Consider the following 12,447-nt stretch of genomic DNA (forward strand, 5'->3'; position numbering starts at 1 on the left):
GGTTGCCTACCCTAAGGAAAGGGTTTGGAAATTGGAACATAGCTTTCTAGTCTGCATTCTGTGGAGCAGACATGGCAACATTAGTTTACCTGAGCGGTTAAAGAGTGTGTATATTTCTCAATTGTATGTGATGCACATACTCATATCTTTGCTTTATCATTTAATTAAGTTCAAAAACAGCCTTTCAAAATACTTTGGCACAGAGAGCCTACAGCAATGATGGTGAACCTATGGCATGCGTACCACAGCTGGCACGCGAAGCCCTTTCTTCTGGCATGTAACAAACCTTTTGAAGTGACTGTAGCTGGGATTCCCCCTTTCTCTTCCTGTTCTGGGTCCTTTAACTTCCTGTCCATCCCCATGATTCCCCCTGAAACTGCTACTCCCTGTTCCAGTTCTGGTCTTCCGGGCGGCATGGCAGCCACTGGTTTCTTCCCCACCCCCTCATTTTGGGCACTCAAGCCGAAAAAGGTTTGCCTCCACTGGCCTACGGCCACATCCTAGCTGTTCTTGCTTCTGTCCTCTCTGAGCAACCCTACCCTGTTTTCCCGAAAATAAGACCTAGCCTGAAAATAAACTGTGGTGGACAGCCCACACGTCACTCCTGTCAGTCATTTTAGAGCTCTACTGCAGGAGCCTATGACAGGACAGGAGGGGTGGAGTCAATAGAACTGACAGAACCAGAGAGTCAGTTAGAACACTGGTTCTTAACCTTGGGTTACTCAGGAGTTTTGGACTGCAACTCCCAGAAGCCTTCACCACCAGCTGTCCTGACTGGGGTTTCTGGGAGTTGCAGTTCAAAAGCATCCGAGTAACAAAGGTTAAGAACCACTGAGTTAGAAGACTGTGAAGTGTTTAGAGAAGATATTGGACAGTTGGTGTGTTACAGAATATGAAAGAGTTAAAAGGAATTAGAAGTACATAGACAGTCAGAATATATTGAGACCTTGATTAAAGTAAATGAATACAAGCAAGCTTACATGTAATCAAATCCACGTTTATTGAATGAAAGATAATAGAACATCCATGATTTTCCTTCTGTGATTTACTTACTGCTCCATAAATAAACCTTGTTATATTTGGCAGCAAGAGTGTTAGATTCATAATTGATATAGTAAGGATACTATCTTCTGGTGGCAGCGAAAAAGGGGGAAAGAACAAGTCATGTCCAAAGGTGAACCTGTGTGAGAGGCAAAACATATAGGGTACACTGGGGGTGTGGGACATAAGCCCTAGCATGATTTTTCAGGATGCACGTAATATAAGCCCTTTCCCAAAAATAAGCCCCAGTTAAGTGAAACCCTGCCCTCCACTATTGTGCAGCAACCAGAAGAAGATGACATGACTGTATTTAAATAAATGTAGATTGTTGTACATGAAAAAAAAGAGAGAAATATCCCCTGAAAATAAGCTCTAATGAGTTTTTTGAAGCAAAAATGAATATAAGACCCTGTCTTATTTTCAGGGAAACATGGTAATCAGATCAGGTACTCTGCTGGAATTGTGTGTTGTCCTCGTGGCGCAGTGGTTAAAACGCTGTACTGCAGCTAAAACTGTGCTCACGACCTGGGGTTCAAATCCCAGGTAGCCGGCTCAAGGTTGACTCAGCCTTCCATCCTTCCGAGGTCGGTAAAATGAGTACCCAGCTTGCTGGAGGGGGGGGCAATGTGTAGCCTGTATAATTAAAATTGTAAACCGCCCGGAGAGTGCTTGTAGCGCTATGGGGCGGTATATAAGTCCAAAAAAAAAAACAACTTCTATTTTAAAAAGCCGAGAAATTCCATTCTTTAGAAAAACTCAAGTTCATGAATATGAGATTGTGCTTCTGTAACCATGATTTAAAAAGCAAGGAAATGATAGTTTACATTATATCCTCTTATGTTCACTACTATTCATAAAGTGACACCAAGCAAAGGGAAATCCCAGAAGCTGACTCCTGTTTTCATCAGTTAACAACTTCTCACCCAAACACAAAGCAATTGTTGAGGCTATTTTTTGACAAGTGTGAATGGTAGTGAGCAGAAGACAATGTCCTGTAGACCAGTGGTCCCCAAACTTTTCCCAACTGCAGACTGGTTGGGGGGGATGGCATGCTCATGGGGGTGGAGGTGGCGTGCCCAAAGGGGGATGGAGTGTGCTCACGTGCATGCGCACTGTGGTGCTTGCGGGGACACAGTGCACATGTGTGCGGTGGCACTAGTGAATGGCATTCACACACATGCACGAGGCGTACTTGCAGGGGGCGGAACGTGCCCGCATGCATGAGTGCGACAGCGCTCACAAGGGGGCGCTCGCGGGGGGGCAGGATATCTGTGTCAAGGGCCAGGTCCTGCCTAGGCCACGGACCACTGCTGGGTCACAGACCAGAGGTTGGGGATCCCTGCTGTAGACCATCTTGACTGTTATCAAAATTCAGGCTGCCCTTTGCTATGCAAAGCTTGACATCCTTTTTCCTGCTGGCAACATGGACTTGATATTGTGCAGCAATATTGGGCCATTTCCTGGCATTTTGAATCATGGTTAGTTCTGTGCTGTCAAGCTGGGACCTACTTATAATGACCCTAATAGGTCTTTCAGAGTACAGTAAGTAAGCTATTAAAGGAGCACTTTTACCAGTTCCACTCCCCTGGTGAGTTTCCATGGCCAAATGGGGATTCAAACCCTGGTCTCCAGAGTCCTATTCCATCACTCTATCCACTACACCACACTTACAGAACCACAATATCCCACATTCATCAACTGGAGGTTTTTAGGAATAGAATAATAGTGTACTGTCAAAAGATGCTTTTGTGTTCATGATTATGCATTTTGAGAACAGGTGGTGACAGTCTGAAACACCCCCACATATATCACAAAACTCATTGCTCCCTCATTGGATAGCTAAAGTGGCAGCCAATACCCTATCACACTGCCAGAACTCTCAGTCTTTTTAAAATTTGTTTCTTCATATTATCTTGTCACTCACATCACTGCATGGGGGAAAAGGCATTCAGGTCAGATCTTTGCTGGTTACTGTTAAGGCCAGCCGTTTATATTGATGTGCATAAAATTGTACAACCTATGACTATTTTTCAAATCTCTTCCTTATCTAACAGAAACACAGATTTCAAAGGTAAACTACAAGATCCACTCCACGCACAATCCCTTAACAATATATATGGCATTTCATGATATATCACTGCAGATAAATTTGAGCAGTATCAATTTCTGCTCAAAGATGGTGGGCATTTCAAGATATACAGTACACAGCTGAAGCAAATTAGAGAATGAATAGAGGTATAATTTAATTGGTCATCTGTTTTGCACTAGTTCAGTATTTTCCCCCCAAAAATGAACCACTATTCATAGATCCCACCTAAAAAATATAAAATATCCCAAAATATCCCTAAATGTAAGAACCATCTACTCACACTATCTCCTATATCTAATCTGGATCATTTTCAGTTTATTGGCCCACATCCAGCCTATTACCTTATCTAGTGTTATGATTCAGCAGTTTCATAGACTCATCTACTGTAAATGGAGAAATGGAGCAGAGGGCCATCAGCATACTGTACTGATGACACCACATCTCCATATCTCTCAATGTCTACACCTAGCAGTCTCATGTGGCTGTTAAACAAGATGGAAGTCTGCAAAACTTAAAACAAGTGCCAAGTGGACCAGCCAGCACTCCAACATGACCACCCCAACTCTGTTTCTTGGAACTGACATTGCACAAGCACCCTATGATCACAGCTCCTACCCCAAGCTCATATAACTGGTCTACAAGAATACAGTCAATTGTATCAGAAGCCACTCTCTTTCTATAAGCAACACTTGTTGCACCATTCAGATAAGAACGGAGGATTCTCTAGATACTGTACTTTTACACTATACCTACCATGACCCCTCAGATGTTGCTATACTTCCTATTTTTCCCTTTGACTCACTGGCCTCAGTGGTTTTGGCTGATGGAAATTGGACTCTTACCATCTGGATAATGACAGGTCTCCTATTCAGCCACTACTTGTTGTCTACATAATGTATCTGTTCTATTCCCATTCGTAGTCAAGCTGTTCCTTGAAGCAGGATGCTTCACTGTGCTTGCAGGGCTTGTCTCAATCTGGTCCCATTTGTGAATTTTTTTTCTGTAGACATAATTGGAAGGCATCTTTATTGCAGTCTTTCAAATGCTAGCCTAGGTCTGTGACCAAGCTTTTAACAGTATATATTTTAGCGACTTCAACTTCTTTTACCTTGTTTCCCCGAAAATAAGACCTAACCTGAAAATAAGCCCTAGTATGATTTTTCAGGATGCTCCTAATATAAGCCCTCCCCCAAAAAATAAGCCCTAGTTAAGTGAAACTCCACCCTCATCATTGTGCAGCAACCAGAAGATGCCATAACTGTGTTTGAATAAATGTAGATATGGAAAAAAATAAAACATCCCCTGAAAATAACCCCTAATGCATTTTTGAAGCAAAAATTAATATAAGACCATGTCTTATTTTCAGGGAAACATGGTATTATATATGCTGCCATTTTATATGTATATTCTGATTATTGTTATTTTCAGACTTTTATTTAGTGACGGGTTTTTGTTAGTCTATTTGTAAGCCATCTTGCATATTTCCACAGCAGAAAGATGGAATATACATTTCTGAAATTTCAAAAGAGTTACATAAACTATTTCAAGCAACATTGAGTTTTATTTTGTTTCTAAATGCTTCCTGCATAGGAAAAAAGGGGGAGTACTTTATATAACAAACAGAAATAATCCAGCCTTCGGGAATAAAGTGAGCACACTAATAATAGGCTATAGCAGTTGACTTTCTTTCCCACGATAGTACATTTTTCTTGGATCTTTTACACATTCCTTGTTATTTTCAGAAACTCTGCTGTGTTTCTTCATATTTTTTCCAAGTTTTGCATTAATTGATTGTAATACTATTTATCTGCAAGTTTTAGAAGCTTACTTCTAAAGGTTAAGATTCCTCAGTACAATTCATTCCTGTTGACTACAATAATAAAAGTCACAAGAATGATCACTTGAAATAAACTGCCATGGTGCATGATATAAACAGTGTAGACTGCAATGTTATACAAAACCTACAAGGGAATAAATTGTTGTGAACAGAGTGGAATGTACATCTGTATAAACATGCACAGTGTAATGTTCTAAATCTCACAAACATTGTTTTTATTGAACATGTTCTGAACAGTTTAACATTTCTGTGTTTCTGCAGTTCAGTATCACATATTTTAGGAGTTCCTGGAAACCATAGTCTGGATTAGAGATGGGGGTATTCATGTTCATATACAAATACAAATATCACCCCTGCAACTGGACTTAATAAGGGCTGGTCTGTCAGCCGGCCTGACCACTCACATGTCTGCCAGTGGCGACAGTAGCTGCCTCACTCATCCTTCCAATCGCTCCCAGAGCTCTGCTTTCTTCCTGCTCAGCTAGCAACTCAGCAGCCATGCAGGGGGAATCATCCTCCCTCCCACTGCCTACACCTGCAATAAACTGAGGAAAGTATATTTGCTGTGGGTTAGCTGCAAACAGGTGTGACCAGCTTGCAACACACATCCAAGTTACAGCACTTTTTTCCTTTACAGTGGGGTCTTGACTTGAGAACTTAATCCGTATTGGAAGGCGGTTCTCAAGTCAAAAAGTCTGTAGGTCAAGTCTCCATTGTCCTACAGTGCACTGAAAACCGATTAATCCCGTAACAGGCCGTTTTTGTTCCATTTTGGTTTTTTTCTGGTCTGTAAGTCAATTCTCAGGCTGCAGGTCAAACCTAAATTTTGCGGCCAGAGAAGTCTGTAAATCAAAAAGTCTGTAAGTCAAGCCGTCTGCAAGTCAAGGGTCCACTGTACTATCAAAAAAGTCCCTGAAAGACAGGCACTGTTCATTTTCGGAGACTTTAACGCTAGAGTTGGTGCTGATCACAATTCTTAGCCCACTTGTCTAGGCCGTTTTGGCATTGGAAAGATTAATGAAAATGGCCAATGCTTGCTGGAGTTTTGCTGTTATTATGATCTTTGTGTCAGCAACACACTCTTTAATACAAAGCTTCAACACAGAGTTACCTGGAGACATCCAAGATCCAAGCATTGGCATCAGCTCGATTTGATCCTCACTAGACTTTCTAGCCTTCCTAGTATTACGATCACACACAGCTACCAGAGTGCTGATTGCGATACTGGTCACTCCTTGGTGTGTAGTAGAGTAAAACTGCTAACAAAGAGATTGTATCACATGAAAAAGGAAGGAAGACCATGTATTGACATCAGCAAGACTTGCAATCAAGGAAAAATGGAGGAATTTGCCCAAGCGCTTGAGGAAACGCTTCCAGGTCCAGCTGATGCAAATGCACCTGAACGATGAGAACATTTCAAGAACGCTGTGTATAACACCACCTTGTCCACCTTTGGCAAGAAGACCAAAAAGACGGCCGACTGGTTTGAAGCCCATTCAGAGGAGTTGATACCAGCCATCGAGGATAAGAGGAGAGCCCTAGCAGCATAAAAGGCCTATCTTAGCGAGTACAACTTGCAAGCTCTTCGAGCTGCTCATAGCCAAGTCCAACAGGCTGCCAGGAGATGTTTCAATGATTATTGGCTTCAGCTGTGCTCTCAGATACAGATAGCAGCGGACACAGGTAACATCAAAGGAATGTATGATGGTATCAAGCAGGCTTTAGGTCCAAAACAGAAGAAATCTGCTCCCTTGAAGTCTGCTACAGGTGTGATCATCCAGGACCAAGCACAGCAGATGGACCGCTGAGTGCAGCACTACTCTGAGCTATATTCCAGACAGAATGTAGTAACTGAAGAAGCATTAAATAACATTGAGTGCCTGCCTGTCTTGGAAGAGCTGGACAACGAACCAACCCTAGCAGAAATAAAAGCGGCCTTGGACTCCCTCACCTCCGGCAAGGCACCTGGAAAGGATAACATCCCTGTTGAAGTGCTGAAGTGCTGTAAAGAGATCATCACCACCAAACTGTATGAAGTATTTCGTCTTTGCTGGAGGGAAGGTGGAGTACTACAGGACATGAAGGATGCAAACATTGTCACATTGTACAAAAACAAAGGAGACAGGGGTGACTGCAATAACTACTGTGGCATCTCTCTTCTTAGCGTTGTAGGGAAACTGCTTGCCCGTGTTGTGCTGAAGAGGCTCCAGGTGCTTGCAGAGTCTATCCAGAATCACAGTGTGGATTTTGAGCTAATAGATCCACCACAGACATGGTATTCTCCCTCAGACAGTTGCAGGAGAAATGCAGGGAACAACAACAGCCACTCTTTGTGGCCTTCATAGATCTCACAAAGGCCTTTGATTTGGTTAGCAGGGATGGCCTTTTTAAAATACTTCCCAAGATTGGATGTCCCCCTCGACTCCTTAACATAATCAGGTCCTTCCATGAGGGAATGAAATACACTGTAGTTTTTGATGGCTCAACATCAGATCCCTTTGACATCCAAAGCAGAGTAAAACAGGGCTGTGTCCTCGCACCAACCCTTTTGGGGATCTTTTTTTGCTGTCATGCTAAAGCATGCCTTTGGAAGTGCAACAGAAGGTGTCTATCCAAGGACTAGATCAGACGGAAAGCTCTTTAATCTCTCTAAATTGAGAGCGAGGACCAAAGTCCAACTGAAATGCATACGGGCCTTCCTCTTCGCAGATGATGCAGCCATTGTTGCCCACTCTGAAGACCTCCAACAACTCATGAATCATTTTAGCAAGGCCTGCCAAGACTTTGGACTAACAATCAGCTTGAAGAAAACACAAGTCATGGGCCAGGGTGTGGACTCACCTCCCTCTATTACCATCTCCACACAAGAATTGGAGGTTGTTCATGACTTTGTGTACTTGGCTCAATGATCTCTGACACTCTCGCTCTAGATGTCGAGCTGGATAGACGCATTGGCAAAGCAACTACCATGTTCTCTAGACTCACAAAGAGAGTATGGCTCAATAAGAAGCTGACAACATATACCAAGATCCAGGTCTATAGAGCCTGTGTCCTGAGCACACTCCTGTACTGCAGTGAGTCCTGGACCCTTTGTGCACGGCAGGAGACGAAGCTGAACACCTACCATATGCGTTGCCTCCAATACATTTTTGGTATCACAAAGTTCCAAATAGAGTAGTCCTGGAACAAGCTGGAATTTTTAGCTTCTATACATTACTGAAACAGCAACATCTACATTGGCTCGGGCATGTCGTGAGAATGGCTGATGGTCGGATTCCAAAGGATCTCCTGTATGGAGAATTAGTGCAGGGAAATCGCCCCAGAGGGAGACCACAGCTGCGATACAAGGACATCTGCAAGCCGGATCTGAAGGCCTTAAGAATGGACCTTAACAGATGGGAAACCCTGACATCTGAGTGTTCAGCCTGGAGGCAGGTGTTGCATCACGGCTTCTCCCAATTTGAAGAGACCCTTGTCCAGCAGACCGAGGCAAAGAGGCAGTCACGAAAGCAGCAAAATCAGGGAGGTGGACAGGGAACAGATTGTATTTGTCTTCAGTGTGGAAGGGATTGTCACTCTCGAATTGGCCTTCTCAGCCACACTAGATGTTGTTCCAAGTCCTCGATACAGAGCATGTTACCATATTCTCTTGAGACTGAAGGATGTCTAATGTAATCCAGTGTGTGGGGGGGGTGTCTAACTTCACTGTTGACATGATGGGGGCTGGATGGGTATCAGATGATGGGAATGTCATGCCCCAGTACTGCCCTTTAAAAAACATTATTAAAAAGATGTGATGTACATCTTTGTGCAGTTTTACCGTATTTTTCGCACCATAAGACACACTTTTCCCCCACAAAACAGGGGGTGGTGGAAAGTCTGTGCATCTTATGGAGCGAAGAAAACAGATCATATTTTCCTGTTTTCTTCTCCTAAAAATTGGTGCATCTTATGGAAAGTTGTGTCTTATGGAGCGAAAAATACGGGTAATTGTTATTTTAAAAAGGAAGAGCAAATTTACATGTGCAAACAGAGGCACAACAGAGAGAAAAAATGAAGACATAGTGGTTGAGGGACAAATAGGGTTGGCGAATGGAGGAGGTGAGGAAAGGACAGGCAGTTACATCTATACATGTATAAATCACCAAAAGGATTCTGGTTAACTCCTAGAATCAATTACTGCTTAATTTTAGGATGTTGCCAAACAGCATTCCTAGCACTATTTATCCAAAGGCACTTGTGTGCAACTCTTCCAACTTTTCCTTTACTAATTTTTTTCTGGTAAGAAAAAGCAAAGAGTGCTAATAAGGGAAGGCAAGAGGCTAGAAAGGGAAGACTGTACCGTTTGAATCCCCTCTGAAATTCTGAAAAGGAGGCAGGATGATTGCATAATAAAAGTCTTTCCTAAAAGCACATGAAGATACATTTTTGTTTCTATGATAACTCCTACTGTATTTATTTTGCTATAGGCTCTTCGTATATTTGTCACAGTGAGGCGCCTTGGACAATTTTTGGGGTAGACATGGTGCGTTTTTAAAAAACTAGGATCATTCCATCTATTTCAAATGTTTGCATATTTATTGTTTTATGAGTATTATTGCTTAGCCAAAACAGCCCTTATCTACATGCAAAGGTCTCATTAATCTTGGACAAATCTCATAGTTTACAAAAGAACACTGTGAAGGAGCTGTAGAGGGACATCTGAACATTCAGCCTGGAGGAGAAAGAACAGAGTGAGCCATCCCCTCAACTAAAGACGCCTGAAATGAAAGGAGAAATAGAGTAAGGAAAGATAATAGAAAGTGAAGAGCTGAATGTAGAGGAAGAGAAAGAAAATCAAAGGGAAAGAGAGAAAAGGTTGAGATTTATCTGGTGGAAGAGAGGAAGGAAGGGGGAGGAGTTAATTTTACCCCTGTGGGAGGAGGAAACAGGAGAGGAAGGGGCAATTCAGAATACCGGTGACAGGAGAAACAAAGGAAGGAGAAGAAAGAAGAGAAAAGAATTGGAATATGACAGAATGCGAGGGTTGTTAGAGGACTTCCCTAATTTGAAGGTAGGACGATTACTACCTGATCCAGGTACATCTAAGAAAAAGGGGACACCGGTGGATCCATTAGAATGGACGGTCATGGTTTTTCCACGGGGACAAGGTCCCTCAAGGAAGGTGATTCGTCCGGACTCTTCCTTCAACCAGACACCACCGGAGGGAGGTTGGGCCAGACACCCTTGTTGTGGGACAATTTGCGCAGTCTGGAGTGCTCTGATGAGGAAGCCCACTGATCGAGAATGTTTTGGGCCAGCCCCCCAATGAATCCCGTCAGTTCTAAGAATTGTTGTCCCCACAGTATGGCCAGTTGCCCAATATTAGTTTGTTTGAACCTGTAGAAGTTTTGTTGATTCACCTAATGTTAAACAAAATAAATCTGTTAATGTTCAAAAAGAGACTCCGTTCTCATTTCCCGCCAAAAGAGAGGAACTGCTCCAGATCTTTAATAAACCCAATCACAAACACACACTCTTCCTCCCTCCCACTGCATGGAGTGTCCAGGCGAGCAGATCCTATCTGATCTTCTTTGCCTATCACGATTCGTTCAATCTTGCTCATTTTCCAAACAATCATTAAGACACTCAGTCATCATTACACTGTTTTGGGATTCTCCTTATCTTGGGCTCCCCCCCAAACTGATTGTGTTCTTTTGTAAACTATGATATTTATCCAAGATTGATGAGACCTTTGCATGTAGATAAATGTTGTCCAAGAAACAGAAAAGCAAGTAAAAAATAACAAGCCTTGGCTAAATAGAGAAGTGCGCCTTTTATTAAAAGCCAGAAATGCTGCTTTTCATTCTGGTGATGAACTACAGTACAGAGAGGCTAGAGCTAAACTGAGAAGGGGCATTAAGGATGCCAAAGCTATGTACAGCCAGAGAATTGAACAACACCTTGAAAGTTCTGACACTCGCCGAGTGTGGCACGGCCTAAGACAAATCACTGGTCAGAGTAACAAAAACAGTCTGTGTAGCAGCAGTGATTTTTTGGCTGAGCAGTTAAATCAATTTTTCAGCCGTTTTGAGGTGGAAACAGGAACAACCATTATTCCAGCACCTACTGTCTATAATACATCACTAGAATCTACCATCAACAGACAACCACTAGTACTGCAGATTTCAGATGTGAGACGCGCTTTCCAGAATATTAATGTTCGAAAGGCAGCTGGACCAGATGGAATCATGGGACAAGTTATTAGGGGCTGTGCTGCAGAATTAGCTGGAGTTTTTACGGATATTTTCAATCTATCCTTGTTGCAGTGTTCAGTCCCTACTTGCCTGAAGACATCTATTATAGTGCCAGTCCCCAAGCAGTCAGCTGTGGTATCTCTCAATGATTACAGACCAGTAGCTTTAACATCTGTTGTTATGAAATGTTTTGAGAGATTGGTGCTGGATTACATTAAGGCTAGTCTTCCACCTTCTTTGGACCCATGGCAATTTGCATACAGGAAAAATAGATCTACTGATGATGCTGTGTCCATTGTACTCCATACTGTATTGAGCCACTTAGAACATCAGGGAACTTATGCGAGGCTGTTGTTTGTGGATTATAGCTCTGCTTTTAATACCATTCTACCAAATAGGTTGTTTTTTAAAATGATCAACCTGGGATTACCTCAGGAGATCTGCATGTGGATAAAGGATTTTCTGACAGATAGGCCACAGTCAGTAAGGATGGGATCTCACCATTCTTCTACCCTGGTACTAAGTACAGGAGCTCCCCAGGGCTGCGTGCTAAGTCCCTTCCTCTATTCCCTGTACACACATGATTGCACCCCACTGTATAACACCAATGCAATTATTAAATTTGCGGATGATACGACAGTGGTGGGGCTCATAAATAAGAACAATGAGTCTGCTTATAGAAAGGAAGTACAAAGGTTGATACTTTGGTGTAAAGAAAATCATCTCACACTTAACATCAAAAAAACTAAAGAACTCATAATTGATTTTAGGAGGAAAAGATATGTACATTTACCACTGTACATAAACGGTGAGGAAGTGGAGAGAGTTGGTAGTTTTAAATTTCTGGGTACTTACATCTCAGAGGACCTCTCATGGACTACAAATGCCAACATGCTAATGAAGAAGGCACAGAAGAGGCTGTATTTCCTGAGAATGCTCGGCAAGTTAAATTTATCTCAGCATTTGCTTCTGTCATACTATCGTAGCACCATTGAGAGTGTCCTAACCTATGGCATTCTGGCATGGTTTGGGAGTAGCTCTGTAGCGGACAAAAAAGCTCTACAGAGAACCATTAAAATTGCCCAGAATATCATCGGGCTCCAGCTACCAACCCTGGATGACATCTTCACATCCCGCTGTCTAAGGAAATCACATAGCATCCTGAGAGACTCTTCCCATCCTGCTTATAACTTTTTTGAACTGTTACCATCTGGCAGAAGATATAGAACAATTAAGACTCGGAC

The sequence above is a fragment of the Pogona vitticeps genome, chromosome 2 (genome assembly GCF_051106095.1).
Source record: "Pogona vitticeps strain Pit_001003342236 chromosome 2, PviZW2.1, whole genome shotgun sequence".
Lineage (NCBI taxonomy): Eukaryota > Metazoa > Chordata > Lepidosauria > Squamata > Agamidae > Pogona > Pogona vitticeps.